The sequence below is a fragment of the Rhinopithecus roxellana genome, chromosome 12 (assembly GCF_007565055.1).
Source record: "Rhinopithecus roxellana isolate Shanxi Qingling chromosome 12, ASM756505v1, whole genome shotgun sequence".
Lineage (NCBI taxonomy): Eukaryota > Metazoa > Chordata > Mammalia > Primates > Cercopithecidae > Rhinopithecus > Rhinopithecus roxellana.
The window spans coordinates 127,729,993-127,742,000 of NC_044560.1; the positions used below are offsets into that span (position 1 = coordinate 127,729,993).

At 38.0% G+C, this 12,008-nt stretch overlaps 1 protein-coding gene and 1 pseudogene across 1 annotated transcript in view; one reads left to right on the forward strand and one right to left on the reverse strand.

The window, feature by feature from the left end:
* Positions 1–12,008, reverse strand: part of FAF1 (Fas associated factor 1) — a 522,933-nt gene that overhangs the window by 392,875 nt on the left and 118,050 nt on the right. The gene's annotated exons all lie outside the window — the stretch shown is intronic.
* LOC104657220 lies at positions 510–5,606 on the forward strand (annotated as a pseudogene).

The following is a 12,008-nucleotide window of genomic DNA, read 5'->3' on the forward strand; positions in this document are numbered from 1 at the left end:
ATGTTATTAAGGTAAAAAGAAAAACTCAGATATGGGGCATAAAATTTTTAAGGAGATCAATTAAAAGCATGACCTGAATAAATTAATGATTCCAAAACTTCACTTTAACTATCAGTTTGTTTCCCTTCCATCAACCTTCATACCAGTTGCTAAGCAATAGCTGCCTAAGTGCTGGACTGTTATACTTCCTGACTAACTAGGAATGCTGGATCATTACATTTCCAGACTAAGAGTTTTGGACTCTGTTACACTTCCTGACTGACCAGGAATGCAAGGGCCTCATTATACTTTCTAACTTACTTGGAATTCTGAACTTCATTTCTTCCTACTGACCAAAAATTTAAGACTCTGTTATACTGTAAGTATATTAAGAGTCATTACCATAAGCAGGAGTGTTGGATCCTCACTAACTAGGAGTACTAACCCTTTCACATTGACTAACTAAAACCAATAATTTCATTCTCATGTAAAAACTCTAGATTTTGAGTTCCTAGGTGGATGCAGCCCAAATGGTGAAAGGGAGGTAGGTAGATACCAAGAAAAAGAGCCAAGAGTCTGGGTAATTACTTCCCTGAATCAATAATTAGTTTTTAGCTTGCCATTTGAGGTCTATATTAAGAGAACACCATTTTGTAATCCAAACCAGTATAATTTTAGATCATTCTTAAGCATGTATTTTAATATTACATGCATTACTGAAAAAATCATTTTTGGATTATGAATTATCAAACTAAAATATTCTTGCCACACACAAAATTCTTGTCTACAAAGTCCTATAAAACCAGACCCCTACCTCTGCTTAGTCTTCTCCTCTAAGCACACTCCTTTGCTCACTATACTCTAGCCACATTAGATTTCTACCTCTTTCTCCAACACGTCTGCCCTCAGCTCAGGGCCTTTGTGTTTGCTTTTCCTTCTGTTTTCACAGTGCTTTTTCCTCAGATCGTCACCTGGCTGGCTCCTCATTCTCACATTTCAGCTAAAATGCTACCCCATAAAATAACCCTACCTGACTCTACAATATAAAATAATCCCCTCTATATCTTTAGTCATGCTATTCTACTATTCTATTTGGTTTTCTTCGTGATATTTATCATATTATAAAATTACACTGTATATTTATAAATTTACTTTTGCAGATTATCTGACTCCCATCTGCTCAAGAATATAAAATCCAATAAGACTGTGGATTTTGTCTTGTTCATTGCTACATCCCCTGTGCCTAAAACAGCACTAGCACATAGTAAGGGACTCAACATAATATTTGAATTCATACATAAGAGAATGAGATAAACTCATTTTGGACTTACTAGCTTTATAAACTATCATGTCAGGTGACAGAAATAGAGATGTTATCGAATGCCAACTATCTTTCTCTAAAACCAAAACCTAAATGTGCTACTTCAACATTCTACTAGTGATCACAGAACTAATTTTTTTTAAATATTGAGAGCTATATGTCACATATTGATAAGAGGGTTTGCCTATGGTTTCTGACCTAATTCTTTTTCTTCATTTTATGGACATATAATAGCTGTATATATTTATGGAGTACATGTGATATTTTGATACAAGCATACAATGTACAATGATAAAATCTGGGTAATTGGGATATCCATCACCTCAAACATTTATCATTTATTTGTGTTGGGGACACTCCAAATCTAGCTATTTAAATATACACAATAAATTATTATTAATTATAGTCAGTCTACCGTGCTACAGAACATCAGAACTTATTCCTTCTATCTATTTTTGTACACATAAACCAACCTCTCTTCATCCCCCACTCCCTACCACCCTTCCAGCCTCTGGTTACCACCATTCTGTTCACTACCTCAATGAGATCAACCTTTTTAAGCTCTCACCTACAAGAACATGCAATATTTGTCTTTCTGTGCCTGACGTTTCATTTAACAGAATGTCCTCCAGTTCTATCCATGTTGCTGTAAATAACAGGATTTCATTCTTTTTAAGGCTGAATGATATTCCATTGTGTGTGTGTGTGTAGTGCATTTTCTTTAATTCATTCATCCTTTGATGAACATTTAGGTTGATTCCATATCTTGGCTATTGTGAACAGTACTGCAATAAGCATAGGGGTGCAGATATCACTTCAAAACACTGATTTACCATATTTTGAATATATTCCAGCTGTGAGAACTGCTGGGTATATGGTAGCTCTTTTCATTTTTTGAGAAACCTCCATATTGTTTTCCATAATGGCTGTACTAATTTATATTCCCACCAACAGGGTATAAGTGTTCCCCTTTCTCTGCATCCACCAGCATTTGTCATTTTCTGTCTTTTTTATAGTAGCCACTTTAACTAGGGTGAGATGATATCTCATTATGGTTTTGATTAGCATTTCCCTGATAATTAGTGATGCTTAGCATTTTTTCATGTATCTGTTGACCATCTGTATGTCTTCTTTTGAGAAATGTCTATTCAGATCATTTGCCCATTTTTTTAAATCATAGTATTTGTTTTTCTACAGTTGAGTTGAATTCCTTATATATTCTGGATTTTAATCCCTTGTCAGGTGAATAGTTTGCAAATATTTTCTCCCATTCTACAGGTTGTCAATTACAACTGATTTTTAAGATGCTTTGAAACAAACATGGCTACAGGGAGAAATATGTGTACATGGCAGATACTTAGATATTCACTTTTTCCTGCTAAACCTGTACATAATTCCATAAACCTTAATATACTGCTCGAGGCAGACCCTATTAATGGCCTTTGCGCACAGCAAAATGTAACTGAACAGAATTGGTTTAAGTGTTAAAACTGTTTGTCATCTCTAGTATACTGGAATCTGAATCTAGAGCCCGAAGACCTGGGCTCCAAGTTTTTGTCCCACAGCAGTGTCAACATAATGATGGAGCCAAGAAACTGATTCAGGAAAATGAATACAAAGAATCTGGAAGACAATGTGAAGGTGGTAGCATCAATAAATTAGAGATGCTACTGCGCTTCAAGTATTTTCCAAGTCAGGTTACGGGTATGAGATGGTGTGAGAAAAGAGGGGTGCCTGAAAATAAGATTATAAAGGAGGTGGCAGCGATTGGTAATGATAAAGTTATGGTCAAGATTATAACAGAGGGTGCCCTGAGCAAGATAAATGTTTGAAAAGCTGTGTGGAAGAAAAGGTTTTAAGTACCAAGGAACAGCGATTCCAAATAAAGGCTTAATAAAAGAAAAATAAAGGTGTAATAAAATAAAAGGTACAGAAATGTAAAATGTGGTGGGACTTCCAGCTAACTTAAGTCAACAGTGACTGCTTACTGTCATCCGATATCTCCATCTGTCTCAGTTATCAATTTATCGACTCTCAGATCCAAAAGCATCTTCCATTATGTTCTGATTTAAGAAAAAAAAGAAAAATCTCTTTAGATATCTCTCTCCTTTAAAATAAGGATGATATTAACCTTTCTCTGTAAAAGGCACTGGAAGGACACTGCAGAAGAAAGATATTCACCTGCAGTTTCTGGCCGCAACTTGGAAGCCAGCAGTATGAGCGTGAGGAGATCCAGTATTCTCAGCCATGGGTTCAGAACACCCTCTCTCTGCAACCTTGCAGTCTTAGCCTACCAATAACCTTTGCATGGCCTTCTCAATATGCAAACAAGTGTTCAAAGGCCTCCTGTCCACCCACTAGGACTCTGACTTCCTCTGTAAAACCCTGTACACATCCTGCCTGTGGTTAGAGGGTTAGCACCAGGCTGCTGCTCCTGCAAATTGCCCACCCCCATGTGCAGTCTGTCCATGCACAGAGTGACCCCACACTCTCTGCAAGCCCACTGTGTACCTACTCTTCTGCTTGCTGATAGGCTTCCCCACCTGCATAGAAGATGCTAACTGCTTGTCTAGTGACTACGAACCAGGCCTAGCCTGGTGTAGCCAAACCAGTGAACATCTTTTCTATTCGGTAAGCTGAACTACATATTCAGCAAGATGTGAATCCCTTCTAAGTTTGCCCTTCCTTAGGACAATTTCTTGGGAGAAATTTCCTGGGAGAAATAAACTTCAAACGCAACCCAACTCAAAATTATACTCAAACTCTTAGCATACATAAAGGGAGACTCATGGCCAGGCGCGGTGTCTCATGCCTGTAATCCCTGCACTTTGGAAGGTCAAGGCAGGTGGACCACCTGAGGTCAGGAGTTCGAGAACAACCTGGCCAACATGATGAAACCCCGTCTCTACTAAAAATACAAAGAATTAGCTGGGCGTGGTGGGGCACACCTGTAATCCCAGCTACTCAGGAGGATGAGGTAGAAGAATCACTTGAACCTGGGAGACGGAGGTTGCAGTGAGCCAAGACTGTGCCACTACTGCATTCCAGCCTGGGCAACAAGAACAAAACTGAGAAAGGAGAGGGGAGGGGAGAGGAGGGGAGGGGAGAGGAGGGGAGGGGAGGGGAGGGGAGAGGGGAGGGGAGCGGGGAGCGGAGGGGGAGGAGAGGAGAGGAGAGGGGAGAGGAGAGGAGAGGGGAGGGGGGAGGAGAGGGAAGGGGGGAGGAAAGGAGAGGAGAGGGGAGAGGAGAGGGGAGGGAAGAGGAGAGGGGAGAGGAGAGGGGAGGGGAGGTGGAGGGGAGGGGGAGGGGAGGGGAGGCGGAGGGGAGGGGAGGCGGAGGGGAAGGGGAGGTGGAGGGGAAGGGGAGGGGGGAGGGGAAGGGGAGGGGAGGGGAGGCAGAGGGGAGAGGAGGCGGAGGGGAGGGGGAGGGGAAGAGGAGGGGAGGGGAGGGGAAGGGGAAGAGGAGGGGAGGGGAGGGGGAGGGGAGAGGAGGGGGAGGGGAGGGGGAGGGGGAGGGGGAGGGGGAGGGGGAGGGGGAGGGGAGGTAGAGGGAAGGGGGAGGGGAGAGGGAGGAAAAAGGAAAGGAAAGTAAAGGGAAAGGGAAAGGGAAAGGGAAAAAGAAAAAGGAAAGAAAAGGAGACTCCTTTCCAGGCATAAAATCTATTTGCCTTTGTCTATACTACGCTATATACGATGTACAGCTTTCAATAAAAATTACAAAGCATACCAAAAAAAAAAAAGCACATTTGCAAGTGACAAGCTGTCATCAGAAACAGACTGAGGGGACCCGGGCTCAGGTGGCTGGAGTGTGCTTTTGCTGTCCGGGAGACGTCAGGCCTGGCCACCTCCAGGTCCCCGCGATCCCTGCCATCCTGCCCCTTCATGTCCTGGGAACCAGCTCGCTTCCAAGCCGCACTCATCAAGCCTCTGGGCATGCCCCACTATGAGCTGGCTTTAATCCTGAAAGCCATGCCGCAGCCACAGACTGCTGCTGCTTTGAAACATACGATAGAGGCTCCGATGGACAGAGGAGCAACAGGAACTTGGAAAACCTGGGTGAACGAGCGCTTCCTTGTAAGATCTCCACCCACAATCACTGGCACAACAGAGGAGGGTATCTCCTGGTGGATTTTTATGCACCAACCACAACTGTTGAAAGCATGATGGAGCACTTGTCTCCAAACATAGATGTGATTAGACCAAACATTGTCAAATATCTTCTGAAACAGGAACTAAAGGAATGTGAAGGGATTATCCCAATCCCACTTAAAGGAAAATTACACTCCACAAAGAAGAGGAAGAAGTAAGAAGATTCACCAGGGATTAGCCTTATATTTAATCCCTTCATATCTGAGCTGCATGGATGAGAAGAAATAGTTTGCAAGCCTGGCCTTTATATAAGAGTGTATTGCAGGTGCTGTTTGATTTTTCTAAGATATTTTTAGCTCTTGATCCCCTTTGCTGCGAGAGGTGAGGAACTGCTCACTGACAGCTTCTCTGTAATTTGTGGCACCAGCGGATCATTCCTGATGTTGTTTTCATTAGTGTCATTTCTTTGTCAGTGAGGACTTTTCCCCTTACAACAGTAACACCATTTTGAAGAACAAAACTTGTAATACCACCCAGGATTGTGAGCTAGTCATTCAGACTGTATAACCATGCAGAAATAAAAATTGAAGACTAATGTATTAATTATATGGGCAATTTTTGCTTTGAATAATAAACTTGATTTTAGAAATTAAAAAAAAACTGAGATAGGATGCAGATGTTAGAACAGGAAATTTTAGATGACTATGATTAATATGTTAAAGGCTCAAATAGAAAAAACAGACAACACCTAAGACCAGATGGGTAATTACAGCAAAGAAAGATAAACTATGCTTGAAATTTTAAAAAAATACTGTAACAGAGATGAAGAATGTCCACAACAGGCTCATCAGTAGAACTGACACAGTCAAGGAAAGAATAAGTGAAATTGAAGATAGATCCATAGAAATTACTAGAGCTACAGAAATTATTCAAACTGAAACACAATGAAAAGAACAAACAAAAGCTGTAGAACAAAAAACAAACTATTTAATATATGCATAGTCAGAATCTTAGGAGAGAGAAAGAAAAGAAAAAAAAAACCATGAATTTTCAAAACCAACTGGAGGGAGCTGGTGGGCTCACAACATTGTGAATACACTAAATATCCCTGAATTGTATGTTTTAAAATGGTTAACTGTATATTATATAAATTTCTCCTCAATTAAAAAGAAAAATATTTCAAAATCACAGATCCAAGAGCACCAACAGCACCCAAGGCTGTAAGGCTTAGAAACACACATACACACACACACACACACACACAAACACACGCACACACACCTCTAGGCATATCATATTCAAACTATGAAAAACAAACACAAGGAAAAGTCTTTAAAAAGGCTGTTAACAAAGAATTCCATATCCAGTGAAAGCATCTTTCAAAAATGAAGAAATAAAAACTTCCCCAAACAAAAACCTGAGAATTTATTGCCAACAAATGTACTCTACAAGAAATGCTAAAGTAGTTCACCCAGAAAGAATAGTATGCCAGACAAAAACTTAAACTTATACCAAAAAAATAATTTAAAAAAACCACTGGAAATAAAACAAATGATAATAAAATTAAATTAAATTAACTTTCTCCCTGTATTTAATTGCTTGAACAGATAACTGACTACTAGAAGTAAAAACAGTAGCAAAATATTCTGTTTACAGCATATGCAAAAGTAAATTGCATGACAAAAATACCAAAAAAGTGCGAGAAGAATTGGAAATACAATGCTGTATAGGGCTGTTAAATGAAGCAGTATTACTACCTAACTGTAGATTCTGTCTGATTATATTGTAAAACCCAGGATAACTACTAAAAATAATTTTAAGAGGTACAATTATGTCAATGGAGAATAAAAAATTCATTGGCAAAAGTTTAATATGAAACAGGATATTTGCATAGTCTCAAAATATTTCCCACAAGATACTTACTAATTACAAAGGGAAGCATGGTAACTCTCCATTGGAGAAAACTGGGAGACACTATCTTAACCACATGTCAAAGTTAACAGCACCAGTAATAACATATACTGATATCACGTACCTCCTGTTACACTGAGAAAAATACAAAATCACACCTGTGATACTCTTTCCAAGAATGCATAAACTCACTCTCTCATGAAAAAACATCAGACAAACTCAAACTGAGGAACATGCTCCAAAATACCTGATCAGTAATCTCTCAAAGTGTCAAGGTCATGGAACAAGGAATGGCTGAAGAACTAGCACAGGTTGGAAGAGGCTACACAGACGTGAAAACTAAATGCATTGTGGACATTAAATGTGATCTTGAACCAGAAAAAGCACATTAGTAGAAAATCTAGTAATAGTCAAATAAAGTCAGTAGTTTAGTTAATAATATTGTACTAGGGCAGACACGGTGGCTCATGCCTCTAATCCCAGAACTTTGGGAGGCCGAGGCAGGCAGACCACGAGGTCAGGACTTTGAGACCAGCCTGGCCAATATGGTGAAACCCCACCTCTACTAAAAATACAAAAAAAAAAAAAAATTAGCCAGGATTGGTGGCACATGCCTGTAATCCCAGTTACTCAGGAGGCTGAGACAGGAGAATAGCTTGAACCCGGGAAGCGGAGGTTGCAGTGAGCCAAGATCGCACCACTGCACCACAGCCTGGGCAACAGAGTGAGACTCCGTCTCAAAAAAAAAAAAGAAAAAATTAAAGAAAAGAAAAGAAAATTACCAATAGCACTATGCCAATTGTTGTGTGCTGTATTTATAAGATGTTAATATCAGCAGAAGTTTGAAAAAGGGTATTGAGAGCTCTACACTATTTTGCAATTTTTCTGTAGTTCCTTTACATTTTTAGATATCCTTGCATTCTAAACACACTGCTATCACTCATTATACATTTTAAAATATTCATCCTCTGTGCAGTAAATAAATTACTAAGAAAAAAATAAGTCCAACAATTCAAGCATAGAACTTGTGAGAGTGCTACTGGACTTGCCATACTCCTAAAATATAGACTATATTTTAGTCTATACAGACTATATAGACTATAGTCTACTTTATAGAATGACTGACTATATAGACTACTAAACTCTAGAACTATACGTCAGTTTTGGCATACGTAAAACATAATAAATATCCTTGTAAAAAAAAAAAAGAGTCAAAATGCCAACATGTTGGTAACAACATAGCATTATATTAGAGCTACTTAAATACTTTCAAAGACATCTACACAGCCGCTAGTCATGGCTTTATTAAAGGTATCATATAGGTATCATATAATGCTTTTCCCCAGCTATATCTATGAATCAAAGTGTACATTTATCAATACAGCTCTTCCTTACACACCCTAGCTGGAAATCATTTAAATCCTTTCAACAATACACATTCTCTTTAAATGTAGAATTGTGTGTGTGCATGCGCACAGGCACGTGAACTTGGGTGAGGGAAAGAAGCAACAAAATAGCGTCAGGTGTCCCCACTGAGAGAATAGTCTGTTAAGGGATAAAAGGGATAAGACTTCAGGTCAGCTTTCAAGGAAAGATGAAATCTGGACAGTTCCTGAAGGGTTAGGAGCTATGAAAAAGAAAATTGAATGGTTAACAAGAAATAGAGAAAAACATCCAAGGGAGACCTATAGTAGCAAAAACTTAAGAGGTAGAAACACATATTGCATATCTGAGAATATAGGCTAACTAGCTGGATTACAAAGCTATACATACTTCAGGAGTTATGGAAACTCATGCATGATGAAGACGAGGGGATAAATGCTAGAGCTTTCAACATTAAGCTACAGAGGAAAGCTCAAATTCAGTAACAGAGGCCTTTAAAGAACAATTCCACTATTCAGTTTCCTGTAACTAAAGCAGATGTATGTACACAAAGATTAATCTTAGAATGCCTTGGAATCTGAAGAATTATATTTACCACATAGATACATTTTAAACTTGGCTCTTTAAGATATAGAACGAGTATGTGTTGGAGAGAAATTGAGTACATGCACAAGAGATAAAGAAGTATTTAGATGAGTGTAATATAAAAATATAAAATATTTAAAAATAACTAAAGCATCAAATTAAATGAAATCCAAAAACAGATTATTAAAAGATAAAAAAGTGAAAACCTGGCAGGTATAAGTAGGAAATAGAAATTTTGTACATGAACACTTTAATATTTTACTTAAAGATATAGAAGTATAATTAGAAATTTTAAGAAATTATATTACCATTAAATGGCAAATTTTTTAAAAAACTGACAGTATGAACAGGAATTTTAACTGCCACATTATTTTTTCTTTTCCAAGTACACACTGATTTATGTCAGCTGATTCTTGAAACAAGCAGGAAGAACTGCCAAGTCGTCCATCATATTTACAGGTGTGCTAAACCACTGACTTTGCTACAATGATATTTGGTTTAAACTTCCAGTAATAGAAATAAATTAAATCAACCTAACTTGCAGGTTAGTAAGCTTTAAAAAATATCAAGTACACAGTGCATCTGATTGATATGAACAATCCTAAAAATGGAGCAATTTACATTTTTCTTTTTCTTTTTTTTTTTGAGACAGAGTCTCACTCTGTCACCCAGGCTGTCTTGCAATGGTGCGATCTCAGCTCACTACAACCTCTGCTTTCCAGGTTCAAGCGATCCTATCTCAGCCTCCTGAGTAACTGGGACCACAGGCATGTGCCACCACGTGCGGCTGATTTTCGTATTTTTTTGGTAGAGACGAGGTTTTGCCACGTTGACCAGGCTGCTCTCAAACTAAGTGACCCACTCGCATTGGCTTCCCAAAGTGCTGGGCCTATAAGTATGAGCCACTGTACTGAGTCTAAATTTTTATTTTCTTTTAAATGTCCAAGTCGTAAGTAGCATATGCTACTTCTTTCAGAATTAGCATAAAGCCTTTAAATTGGTTTTCCAGCTGTGAGCTGAATCCCTATTTCATTTAGTTTATTTTATAAAACATACATTTATACTGTCAATTTACATAAGTAATACTAGCTATCAAAAAACAGTAAATATCAGCCACGTTTCCAAACTGCATTCAACCATGAGCACCAGCATGTTCTGCTAGATGATTAACACGACACATTTTTACTGGGTCCTAAAGCCTCTGAACTGTTGTCTACCATAGATTTTATAAAGCAGATGTTTCTTTCATGCAATAAAGTAATTCTAGAACTAGATTATATTTATAGGAAAACTGATACAACAGGTAGAGCAAGATCCAATGTAGAAATAAGCAGAAGGTAAAACCGCAATCAAGAAAAATTGTGAACCTCAAAAGGTTTCAATTTGATCAGGTAAACTAATGTGAGTTTAGTAAACGGAGAATTTCATGTTTCTAAAAACTGAGATTTTCCTCGGAAAGGTTAAAAAAAAAAAAAATTCTTTCATACCTATTTAATTATAGTTTGGCAGTGTTTTATCACCCTAAGTTTTCTCCTGAGAATCAGAACTGATAAAAACTTTCAAATAGGTTAGGCTACATAATGAGCTGTCCTTATAGTAGAATGGCACAACCAAATATAAACAGGAAAGAAAAAAAGATTTGTATGACATGCTTAGAAAAAAATTGAGAAGAAAAGATTCATGAAAAGTATTTCTCAAAAAAGTCACAATAGGTAGAGATCATGTAATTTTACTAGTTAGATATTAAAACTAGCCCTTTCTTATTCCTTGGGTGTCTGGGTTATCCCGCTCTTTCCTCAAACCTTATGTTTGCCAGACAAGGAAAAGTAATATCATCAAGAGTCAGAAGTCTTAACAGCAAAGACGTTCAAATATCCAAATGAGAAAGAACAGACCTAAAAATAAGCTTGCTAATAATAAACTCAGTCAGTCAAGTATTCATTAGGCAATTACTATGTGTCACAGACAAAATTAATAAGAAACACAATTCCCTTCCTCTAGAACTGAGAATCTATGTGACAACAAAGCAGAAACGTATTTAGAGTAAAGCACCACTATGTGATTACAGCCAAAGCTCAACATGACATTATTTATAAGTGGTAGGAAGAAAAAAACTAGTACAGAAAGAATAGCATACTAGGTAGGGAAAATGTGATAAGTAATCTTAAAATGTGGTTTACCGCTATGACAATTCCTCATGAACTGACAGGCCTGGGTTCAAAACTCTATCCCTTAACAGCTATGTGAGCTTGGACAGTTTACTTAACTTCGTTAGCCCTCAGTTTCTCATCTATATAATAAAACTAACATTTACCTATTTACTTTTGGGGACTGCTGTGAGGATTAAGTGAAATAATGTAAGTGTATCACTTCACATGATGCCTAACACAAAATAAACCCTCAATTAAAGAAGAGACAATAGAAGATGGAATGGTTGTCAGGTTAAAAACAGACAAATTGAAAAATGTTGTAAATAATGGGTTGTAGCAAAGAAGCAGAAATTGATATGATGAGCTATTGGTTCACAGTAACTTATCTTTTGTTATAGCAAGCATCTGTGCAAATATAAACCAATGTCTGATGGCCACTGACGAAGGGCAGTGCTCAATGCTTGGCTGCTTTCAGATGAGGACAGAGACTTATTATTATCAATAGTTTATTCATTCATAAAACTGCAGGTGTCCATAACACTGTATAAAGTAGAAAAGCAGTGTACATTTGAGGACCTCTACAGCCACATC